Below are 12,500 nucleotides of genomic sequence, written 5' to 3'. Positions count from 1 at the left end.
CAACGCTAGCCACTAGCTAGTCACAAAAATTGGGAACACAAAAGAAAATAAATGCTTAGCTGACTTACTCTCGTGGCTATCGAGGTGTACGGTGCAGACGAAAGGGAAGGGGCGACTTTTTCTACTCCCCCCAGCCCTCCCTCCACTGCCTGTCTAATTAAACGTATTTACAGTGCGGCACAGCCTGCTCACGCGGAACGATCAATCCAGCAAATCATCACGAACTCCCCTCTCGCACGGAGCTACGAGGTAGACGACAGAGCCATCGCCATAACAGCGCAAACTGGCGACAGTAAACTAGGGTTGCGTCGCCATTGCCACCACTGCCGCCGCCCAGCTATGGGACCGACTGACTGCTGCTAATTACTATCAGTTTGTGCTTACAATTAGTTTCACATTTGTTTTGCTCACCAACGCAACGCAACGCACCGCCATGCCATACCGGAAACAATCGCTTTCCAATCAGGGCAGAAGAGGACCTTGCTCCGGTAATGGGGCCTGATCGTAAAGAAGAAGCACTCTGCCACACGGGCTTTTCATAGGCAGACGAGCAAGCAAGAGAAAGCCAGAGTTTGTTTTCCTCGGGCGACACTGGGAGGAAAAATATCTTGCCGTCGACGTCGTCCCGGGCCATCTTGGCATCGGGGAGGGAGGGAGCACAGTATTACACATTTGAGCAGCAAGAGGAGGGGTCGCGGCATAGAAGGAAGAAGTCCTTCTTTGGATATCGGCAAATAAAAACAGACTTCTGGCGCCGAGAAAGTTTTTGCCCGCGCGCGCGCCCACCGGCCCATGTCCCGGCAGCTTCTATTCGCACCAACCTGCCCATGAGCTGTACTATTTGCTAGTAGCACTATGTACTGAACACTGGCGTGCATGAGGCTGGTCGCTGTCTTTTTTTCCAATCTCAGACCTCTAGACTAGAGAACCGAGAGAACCGAAAGGTTTGGTGGGATGGAGAGAAATTATTTTAATATACTTAATGTAATGCGTTTAGTGCTCATTGGCTACGGCTTCGAGTTTGGTGGCAGGCTCCGGTTCACCCCGAAGCCGGAACCGACCGGAAGGATAAATAAGTGGAAGGAGCACACCCTGGACACCGCTCCGGACTCCGGGTTTCCGGGTGACGACTTTTCCGGTGTTTTTACTTCCATCTTGCTCTTGCTTTCTTTCCGGGTTTGCTTTCTCTCATTGGTATTTACCTCGTCGGCCTCTTGGTCCGCGCGAACCAATTCGTAATGTGACACTTTTTCTGTGTGTTTGTGTGCTTTGCTACAACACAAAACTCTCGCACTGGCCGTACCTTGGCCACAAGGCGCACGACGCCATAAATTAGCTGCCACAACAACTTGCAAGGCAGACAAACGGGACAAGAAAGAAGGCAAAACTTTTACCACCGCCCGCGAACCAGCGAGCCACCGTTGCAGGAAGGAATCCGAATGGCAAAGACCATTTCGTTCTGCAGTTGAAGAAATTGTTTTGCTAGTTAGCGGATTTGCGAGGAAGCAAATTGCTTTTCTTTAAATTCTGCCAAGTGGTATCTATGGTTGTTGTTTGATGGGGTGGGGTGGGGTAATTACTACGATTCAATACCATTTCGGTTCGCTAGTTTCTCATGTAAGAGCACACCAGTAAGGGGAATGCTGATATCTTCCTTAAAAATCACCATTAAACCTTCATTACCCATCAACAAGGGCCTTGAACTCGATCGTTTCCATCACAAAAATCACTTTGAACATCAAACTTCCTTCCGGCGGTGTTCCGGCGGCCAAGCGAGGAAATTTTTGGGGGAAAAAAACAAAACACGCCATTTGCAATGGGGTGTGAAGCCAGGAGTCACGCAAAGCGACCCCTAGACCGAGTGGTAGCTGTCAAAAGTGAGTGGCAAACGGGTGTTGGTGTCGTTGTTGTCGCCGCCGCTACGTTGGGATCGGATACTGCTGGATTGACGTTCTTTAGAGTTGGTTGTTTTGTTTTATGATGTTTTATGTTGGCTCACCGCTCACTAGAACACTAGCTAACACTAGAACTGCACGAGTGAGTGTTGAGAAAGAGGGCCGGGGAGGATGTTTTCTGGGACTGGCTAGTAGAACAGTTATCAACAAAATGTCTACAATTAGCACAGGACGCTGATGTGTGTGCTCTGTTTGTGCATTAGATGCTTTATAGCACGTAATAGTAGTAGTAGTAGTAGTAACAGTAGTATTAGTAGAGTAACTAAACCAAGATGGAAACTCAACGAAACTCAACATAACTCCCTACACTAGGATGTGGAACTGGCGTCTGATACTTTTACGTGGATATATTGTGGACTCTTTGAATTGTTACCATTACTTCTGTATCAATAAACTGCAGCTAGTGTTTGGGGGGTTGAGGTTGGGGCTTGGGCGTGTGGAAAAGGATCAGTATTATCTACAAAACGGACAGACGGCGATAGGAAAAAAAACGCTTTCCTGTGAAGCGCTTTCCTCAGAGGCGCCAAAAAGGACAAACCAATTAGGGGGTCCACTTTTTTTGCGAGGAAAAGGGAACTGGAAACCGAGGAAGGAATTCCGTTGGTGATTAGACACTCATTTGCTTTGGTGAATTTGGGAATCCTTGAAGGAGGAAGGTTTCCTCGATAGTCTTGGTTTTGTGACAAAAACCGATCACCTTACAGGTGCGTTAATTGTTTCGGTTCGGGAGTGGTTGTTTGGTTCGTTGGAGAAAGAAGGAAAGAGGAAGGTACGGAAATAGTAAAAAAAAACCACACAGACACATTCTAGGTATACATCTGCTTTTTGATGGGGAGGGGGGATCGGTTAATATAAAACAAACTCAAAACACTATTCTAGCGTAGAACTGTTGTGGTAGTCTGCCGACCGACTCGCAGAACGTGATAACGAGTCTGGGAACCTTATAGCGATACGCTACGCATGAAAAACAATTCTATTCTATCAGCAAAGAAGATGAATGTGATGGTGATTGTGGTAAATTGGTGATGGTTGTTTTTTTTCTGCATTCTAATCGGTTTTGTTGTGAGAAAGGCGAGCGCGCGAGATAGAGAGCGCCCCAAACAAAAAAACACAATAGAAACAAACAACTCATTTGCTATTCAAAGTGTCTAATGATCGAATGGCTGGCCAGCGTTCGCTTATCGTAGCCTGCGCAGCTCTCGGCTCGTGAAGGAAATTGGTCGACGAAAAGCGAAATGGCACTCGGATAAGAGAAGATGTAGAGTATAAGTTCCAAACGGGAAAACCGCCACACTTCAAAGTACGCACACCGAAACACACATACATGGAGCTAATACTATCCTCGATTGTAAAACTGTAAATCTTACGCCAAAAACACACACCACACACACTTCTGCTTGGTTACTAAACACACTCACTCACACACCGTTCTACCTTCGAGGCCAGTTGGCTTCTTTACTTTGCTCCTGCGCCTATCAAACTATTCTAGATAAGAAAACTTCACACACAAACTCACACTCACGCACCTATATGATAACAGTGGGCTGTGATCAACGTGTTTTTTTTTTTACTATAAACTAGTGTTACTATAAATGGTCTCATCCCCGGGGTCGGAACTAAAACTATGACACGCACAGACCGTCTCGCTATCCATAAATACTGAGACGATCAGTAGAGCTACATTGTTGTGATGCTGCTGCTGCTTCTGCTACTGCCACCCCCGGGGAGAGATGCTAGTCCGGTATCGACGAACAAAGTCAGTCAACCGCTAGACGGCCGTCTCCGACCGACGTCGTGCTTAACGAATGGTTATGCTTGAGAATCTTGAGACACTTGCAAATGCACTATATGCTTAGTATGGGTGGTTTTTGGTTTTTGGTCAACACTTACGATGCTAGCGAGATCGCGTGCCTGACACTTATCGTCATCGAAATCTTGCCGCTTCAGACGGAGAGCGAGAGATAACAGTATTCGCATATTTCGCTATCGAACCGATAGCGCTACTACTCTCCTGTGGAGCTCCTGTTTTGCTGTTCCTAAAAATCAATTCTTCGGATGCCAATTTTGCAGTTGAAGGAACGGAAGCGGATAGCTAAGACAAAAGCAAAAAACCGTAACCGAAACCAAGCACGTCCTCCTGCATCACGTCACAAGTCCAGCCATCGCGCTAGCCGTTCAACGATGTTGTTTTGTTTCGTCTCGTCTCGAACACAATTCAACAAACGGGAAGAAGCAGGGGAAAAAAACAATCGTACATCAAACCCCGAAAAACTCCAAACTGTCCGATCAAACACGGTATGACAACCGGAAACATCGAGAGCCAGCGTGTGCACGGGCGTCGATCTGTACTGACTTTCCTTCTCATATCAGCTGCCATCCCGTTGACGGCTTTCGGTTGTCAATTCTGTGATTTTTTGTTTTCTTCCCCCGTTCCCCGTTCCCCGTTCCCTAACTGCCTGGCTGGCTGGCTGGCTGGCTGGTTGGCCTGACAGACGACAAACATGCCGCGGCGTGTGCACGGCGGTCGAATGCCAATCACTGTAGTGCGTCTGCCATGTCTGGCTCGCTGTTGCTGGTGTCGCTTTCCGATACGATTTGACGTTTGACTGTATTATTGTTATTATTTTTTCATATTTTTCTCCCATTTGATTGTTTGTTTTTGCTCCGTTGCTTTAGTTAGCAACTGTTTGTTGGACACCCTTTCTCCGGGAGAGGGTCCTAAGTTTATGAAACATCGTCGAAGGCAACGTCGTTTCGATGCTGGTTGTGATGTGATGGCCGCAGCAGGACGTGTGCATGATGGAACTTAATAGAAAAAGATGGAGTTGAATTGATAAATCGAAAAAAAACGCAACCGATAATGAAAAGAAAAACAAGTTCTGCAAAGATTTCAGGACAGATATCCTGTCTAGCCATCCAAAGGAGGCCGTGATATGAAGTGAGTAAAACGAGAACGAATTTTGGCGCTGCTATGCTCCAAAGGCAACAAATCTCTGTAGGTGGGAAGGTGATGTTTCCTCTGCTCATACTCTGCCACTTTACCAAAGTAATCAATAGGACTCCCACATACACTCACATACAAACTCACATTCCTTGACTAGCTCGAGTTCGTTCGGTGTATCGGTTACACGCGTCAATCATATCCATCCCTCGTGGGTAGGTGCTGACTGGTAGCCCTGGAGTTATGCTCATTATATTAATGATCTCCAGCAGCGCTCTGTAGCTACTCGCCACCCACCACGTCAACCCCGGACCACCCGGGCTGATGTTTCGCGTGTCGATGGTCCGATGGAACTACTAAACTCAACTTTTGCTTCTTCACAACTCCACGGCAGCGAGGGGAGCGCGAGCAAAGTTTTGGTTTTTTCATCAAATTTCGCCAAAAAAGCCGCCCCAGCATGGCCCACTGAGGTAGCGGTAGCTATCAATCGCTCCCAACCTCCCACCATTAATTCCTCCCACCTGCCAGCCAAGTAACTGGTAAGAGTAATCGGATTCCCTCGTCGGTGGCTAAATCCGCTAAAGCACCTTCTCCATACCCGGTACCACCACAAATGCAATGAACTCCCCGAACATGCCGATGGTGCTGGTGAGTGGAGGAGGAAGGAAAACTTCTTCTCTCCAGGACAACCACAACCGCCACACGCGCTCACGGGCACGTTGGAGGGTTTTGGGTTTGGAAAATTTATCTTCCCGAGGAAAACTTTGGCCCCCTAGCCGTTTGGAGTAGCACACCGGTAGGAGCTATTCTACCACACTAATAGAACACCATTGGCGTGCCATCCGGCGCGTTCCCGCGCCCTGATGGATGCACACCCGGTTGAAAAGTGTTCATCTGCCAGCAGCCACCAGCCAGCAGCCGGTGGCATCAATATTTCATCGAAACTCTCGACGTAATTACACAATTCGCGCAGCTCCAGCACCAGCACCAGCACAGCAAGACAGCCTTCAAGTGGAGCGAACGTCGATATTTCATTTCGTGTAACAGGAACCAGCGCGCATCACAAGGTTGGGGGGGGGGGGGGAATGTATGGGTTACCTGATAGCCCCCACCAACCACCATCGCCACTCCAGGTGGTCCAAAAATGCAAATTCCGTATCGCATTCAAATTATGTAACATTCCTCGAGGTCGAGCTGATGCCGAACGGTCGCGGTGGTTTGCGCTCTAATGAAATACTTTCTAACGCACCAGAGGTTAGATAACGGAGGGGAAAGACAGGAAATTGAGATGGTATGTGAGGTACGAGTCCCATAATATAGTGCGCAAATGGGCGCATGCCAGGCTGTCAATTATGACGCCGGATAGTGAGTGAGGCTGGCTACGTCATCTTCAGACTCCGGCAACTCCTTAACAAAAAAAAAACTCGTTTTTTCTTATTCGTTAACTCCATTCATACCATTCAGGTCATTCTTGGGAGCATCGAGATATAGGCTGGAGGGCAAAATTGAGGGCTTTTTTGTTCACTGGCCGAGAGCGGACTGAACTGAAACAAAACATTGCGCCACAGGAAAGTGAATCATCCATCCGATCCGAGATCGAGACCGAGATTGAGGTCGACGTAAGGTGGTAGGAGGGTAACCCCTTGTCACTTTGCATATGATGGCACGCACACGCACTCGGCCCTCCCACGAAAGAATATTAAGTGTCAACAATAATCTTGGACAGCCCGAAATGTGGGTATGACAGATTCGTTGGTACCGCTGAAGAAGGTCCACAGCAGCAGCAGCACCGGTAGCAACCGCTCCATTTCGCCTATTAGCGATGACAAGGGATGGGTCCGCGTTGGGTTGTTTTATGTGTTTTTTTTCCGCCCCCTCCCGGAACTGTTCAGGTTTGTCCCTTTTCCGTCGCTTGTTTTTTTTCCTCATTGCGTTCCACGCGATTTGTACAGGAGACAGGAGCGCTTTTGTTTTGTCCATTGGAAAATGAAGTGAAATGGACAGGTTCGTTTTGATAACATTTCAATTCCCACTCCGTGAACCGGCCTCCGGGAAGCGCGTGTCACCTTCCCCGTGGACCAACCTCGGAGCGTAACCTGGGGTGGAGGTTGTTGTAACGTGATTATGAAGCGAAGCGGCTCGTAATCAGTTTGGAGTCGGTTGAATTTGCCTCATCTTGGTCTTGGTTGCACGCTTGCTGACGACGACGACACAAAGCAGATACGCAGACCTCGTGACCGTGTTCTGGGTTTTTGGGAAATGAAGCGTAGCGGAAATAGGATATTGGATCCACCGGGAACGCTAGAACGCCGAATCTTCATACGGGCGTGCGTAAAGCGCTCCGGCGCTTGGCTGGTAATTAGGTGGATTGAGGATAAATGTCAATGTTTGAACAAGGGTTGCAAAGGATGTTCCGCTGTTTTGTGCCGTTCCGGAACGGATAAACGGTCACCATCGGCCACACGGTGCCGGGAGCGTGTTGACGAAGGGTTTGTCACAGTGCCATCAGAGCTGCTGCTGCTGCTGCTGCTCCGTGAACTACCTCCTCGATGGTTCTAATGACATTTTTGCGACACATGTCGTAATCAGTCAGACTCGTGGCCTAGGCACGGTTTATGGGTTCAAGGGGCCATCGGGCTCATCCCGTCCGGGCCACCATCACCGTGCTCTGCTGCTGCTGCTGTTGGTGATGATAATGTTTGTGTCTGTAGAGAGATTCACGGTACCGTACCCGGAGAGCGGTAGCTCGATTCCGGTCACCGCAGTCAAAAAGCTGACATTTCAGCTGGCGAACGTGTCAAGGGAACGGTTCCGGGGGGTGTCGTGTTTCACGCGCCCGTAACGGCGATCGTAACGAGTAAGAGAACTGTCTTCAAACTAGTTTTAGCATCGATTCAGCTTGATTCTATATTAGAACTCCCCATTTACATCACTTCATATCGGGTTTGGAAAAGGAAAAACATAAAGGAAAACAAAAGCAAAACCGGAAAGAAAAGACACACAGCGAAAGAAGACGGAATTTCTGTCGCAAAGTGAAAAGTCTTCAGGTGTGTTTGCTGTTTCCAAAAAAACTGGGCTTTAATCCGTGCACTGTGGAACGGCGTTGCACGCGTTGTCGCGTGCTATGTGTGCATTTAAACATTTGACAGTTATCGGGTTGGTTTTTTTGTGTTATCATTTCATTAGCTTTCCTGCCTGTGCTGCTACCATGTTTCATATGCTGGATTCCTCTTCTTGTTTTCTTCATTAATAAGTTTGATTGAAAATGTGTGTTTTTTTTAATCCTCGACCCTGCCATCTGTTTCCAACATTGCGTAGCTTTTTTTTAAAAACGTGTATATCATATAATTCAGCGAAAAAGCGGCCAGCGGATAGATGGAGAGCATTGGTTTTGTAATCTCGATGTGTTGTTTTGTTGGTTGGTTGGTTGGTTGGTTTGTATTTTGCTTTGCATTTCTTATGTGCGATTATATGTACGAGCATTTTGTAAATCGGATTTTTCGGTTTTGTTACCTTTCGACTTTTCCCTACGTTTTTCCCCCCTATCCTCCTACATTCGTTGTGCGACTTTTCATTTCTTTCTTTCTAATACCATCATCTTTGCAGCCGTTAACTTCTTCATCGCTCCTGTTGTAAAGTTAATGGATATTTTATGCTTTCTGGATAACTGTTTGGCACCAGATTAGGGAGTAGCATGGAAGCTTTTGCGTTACTTACGAGTAGCACAACATTTATGGCGTACATCATCATCATCATCATCAACATCATTATCATCATTATCATTTGGCATCGTTTCGATTAATATAGTTTTACATTACAGCAGGGAGGTTGCAGGTTTGACACGTTCATTCACGTTCGTGTTTCGTTCGTTCTGTGATTCGAGTAGATTTTGATTTAGCTAACAAACAGTCCGAACCCTACCGAAAGAGCAGCAGTGTATTTGGAAATCTTTCACCATATTTCCGGCCGGGGTCAAGATTTGATTTACTTACTTCCTATCAACAACTCACACATGAGTGGGGGGACGCTATGAAATCATCTCGAGTGCACGGTCTCTTCGCAAAAGAAAAGCGGAGCCATTTGCAAAAAAAAACCGCAAGGCCACCACGGACGGCTAGCTGGCACTTTGTTGTTCTGTACACAATTGAAGAGCGATAAACAAAACGAGTCGCGCTAATCACTACCATACCAACACGCTGCCACCATTTCAACGGTGGAAAGGCAACATGAACCAGTGTGCCAGGTGTTAAATTTTCATTTTCACCAATTACTTTCCCATTGGCCGTTCGGTTGGCCGTTTTCTGGTCTGTGAATGAGTTAAAAATTCATCAGCAACACGAACGCAAAAGAATTCGGTCGCTCCATGTTGCATGGAGCTTGGTTATCGGGATTAATTTATGCAAAAGGTGAAAAGCGACGTTAACCAGCCGAGCGAGAGCCCATCAGCATCCATCCAGCATATCCGATAGCAAACATATGGAGGACGGTGTGAGGCCTCGGCGTGGGAATGGTCATGCATTAATGAGTGTGTGCTGCTTCGAGCCAGAGCGGTCAGTATGGTTGGTTGGTATGGCACCGAGGTTGTTGTTGTTAAGTTGCTTCCTCGCGTTATCCTTTTCCTTCCCAAAACATTCGGCAACCAAGAACCATCGAATGGTCAATGATCACCACATAAAATCGCACATAAAATCTTTAAATATTGGCCAAGGCCGTGGTTTCGATGAAGATTTATGCATTGCATATTAATCTTCCAACCAGTCTACTAGTGGACGTGGCTTGGTGCAAAATGGTTTCCGCTTCGATCGTTCTTTTTGTTGCTTTCGTTTTTTTTTGAATTTGGTTGATCGTGATCGTGATTCGAGCCTCGTTCACCTCGCGCTATTACCACCATCTTATCTACAGTTGCTAGTGCGAGTGTTGCAAAATCTTGACTTTTATTGGCTTTGGGGTTCATTCCAGCATTGCACGCAATTTCGTTGTTTCGTTGTGGCATTGTTACGGCCTAGCACACGCGCCTTCTCTCACTCCTGTCGAGTGCTGTCGATGTTGTTAAAAAAAGTTTTTCGCTTAACGTTTCAAGCATTTCGTTCCTCACATACACAGAAACACACGCATACACACAGCCGCACATACAAAACACAAAAGAGGAAAAGGCACCGAAAACCGAAAAAAACCCTAATAAACACTTTCAACAATGACTTTGCGCCGAGTCGGTGCCATTCAAACGGTGCCTTTACTCCGAGTTGGAGGAAAAAGCATCAACAATGAGGGTGGTCCTGGTGGTGTTGGTAGGACGAGGTGCGTGTCAATGTGAAATCATTATGTTCCGGCTCGTTGTGGCCGGGACGTTCGGCGTTTCTCGATCACACCAAACTCATCCTTTCACAGTTTCGTGAAAGTTGTCTTCGTTCGCATCGCGTTCATTCGTTCGTTCGTGTTAATTGGCCGCGTACTGTACGCGCGAGGCAAGCACGACCCATGAAATCCCGGTCGCTTCTTCTTACAATTCCGTTTTCTACTTGCTTTCTTCTTTAACGGACGCACGTGTATCCCGATGCGTGTGTAGGTGGTACGAGGTGGAAAGAACCGACAGACCAAGGCAAGATACGATGACGGCGAATTGGTGGACCGGGGGGGGGGGGGGGGTGGACAAAATGGGAAGTCTTGCGTGTGTCGCGTGTTAATAATGTTGGGTTTCCATGTTGGGATAGTGTAGGATAAGGATTCAGTTGGAAGGAAGGAAGGAGACGATGGTATTTTCCATTCTTCGTTGCACTTGTTTCGTGAAGGAGTTCATCACCATTCCACACAGTTTACATCAACGAAAGACATCACAAAAGACGGTTTCAGCGCCCATCTGATGAAGACATCGGTAAGAACACCACCAACAGTGTTAATGTTTGTGTTAATTTTCATCCCAAAACGCGCAGTTCCGAATGTAACCTCTCGCGGTTCTGTAACCTTAGTGTCCTCTCGCGGTGCAAATGCTGCCGACAATGGGCCGACAACGCGATTGATCTGCCCCAATCTGCCGCCTGTCTGTCTATAAATATTCGATTCGCAAATCGAAATCATGCATTAGTGATGCAGCCAGTGGTGGTCAGGTCTCGTAGTGACCGGGCGACGCCACTACCTTTCCCTTTCCGCTTATCGTGCAATCGATGACCACGAATCCATCAATGCACTGCGCTGCACTGTATGATACTAGAATTTGTAATGTGAAAATGTTAATTTACCTTTATCCCGCACTCATCGAGACAGAGAGAGAGAGAGAGAGAGACCGCGTGAGGAGTATAAAAACATAATTTAAAATGGAATCGCCTCAACCCGGACGTGCGTGTGGTACGTGCGTTCTCTCGGTCTCGGGTTGGAGTCGATCGAGCGACACATTATGGTCCACAGGCCCGATGAAACCAAACCAAACCCGCTCGAAATCCTCTATACCACTTGCCCCGACGATTTCGATTGGCATCAGCTATATTGTGGTGGTGGTGGTGGTGCTGCTGCTGCGTGTCCTTTTTCGGTTCGATGTCCATTTCGAACTCGCTCGCTGCGGAAATAGTGAGCGGCCGCGAGAGTCGATTGGTTAGTTTATGTGGTTTGGATTGCCTGCTTTGGGGGTGGTGGAGCTTTCATCCACAAAATGCGTTCCCCCTGCTCCCTTGACTGCGCATTCACCGAAATGCAAATCGGTAATTGCTAGCAACAGTAATGACTGAATTTGCGTTATCGATTTCGAGCGAGTGGATTAGCTCCGATTTCCGCGTTCCGCGATCCGCGGTGGGTCCGAGCAAACGTGCCCGGAATGCAAACACACGTACAAGCGAGCGCACAAGCACAACCACACGCGGACGTTGCCGTGTTTTAATGCCGTGCGCCCGGACAGTGTGTAGCTCATTTACGGTGAATGTTCGGCCTTTAATCGCCTTTGAGGTCACCGAGGTGAGGTGCCAGGAATTTAATGCCCGTCCGTTTGGAGTCCGGCGCCCCAAAAAGTGGAAATCTACTATCGATTGACCCTAGAGAGAGAGAGAGAGAGAGGGAGTGGACAGAGAGGTGAGCGCGTACCGAAGCTTAATGTCTGCTGAGAGAGAGGGAGAGAGAGAGAGAGAGGGAGGAAAATGAAACAAAACTATCACCGCCGAACCGCGGAATGCGCTCGTTAGAAGTAGAAACATTTATTGTGTATCGCCATTTTCGGGGGAAAGAGGGTGATTGGGTGGCAAACGCTTGGCCAAGGTGCCCGAGGGAGTTTTTGGTTTTGTTCCGTGAGTTTACAAAGAGTCAGAGTGGGTTTTGCACATATCAGATGAAATACTGTGGACGATTACGCTGCCACCGGTCTGCCGTCGGTCGGTCGTCGGTCGATCGAGTCAAACATCGAGCGTCCGCCACATCCGCCCCAAAAATCCGGGAGTCGACGACGACGAAACCGCTCAGGACGATGACGTCGACGGAGCCATATTAAGATAGTCACCCATGATGATTCGGTTCTCGGGCATAACACCCATCACACCTGTCATCCCGCACCCCGGAGAGGCGAGCGGACAGCGGAGACAGAACCGATCGAAGGAAGATCGATCGAAAAGGACGATGATCGAACG

At 47.9% G+C, this 12,500-nt stretch overlaps 1 protein-coding gene across 14 annotated transcripts in view; it reads right to left on the bottom strand.

Moving 5' to 3' along the window:
• LOC126578930 (RNA-binding protein Musashi homolog Rbp6) overlaps positions 1-12,500 on the bottom strand; it is a 568,145-nt gene that overhangs the window by 16,021 nt on the left and 539,624 nt on the right. The gene's annotated exons all lie outside the window — the stretch shown is intronic.

This window comes from Anopheles aquasalis, chromosome 3, assembly GCF_943734665.1.
Source record: "Anopheles aquasalis chromosome 3, idAnoAquaMG_Q_19, whole genome shotgun sequence".
Taxonomy (NCBI): Eukaryota; Metazoa; Arthropoda; class Insecta; order Diptera; family Culicidae; genus Anopheles; species Anopheles aquasalis.
This window is presented reverse-complemented; position numbering and strand designations above follow the sequence as displayed.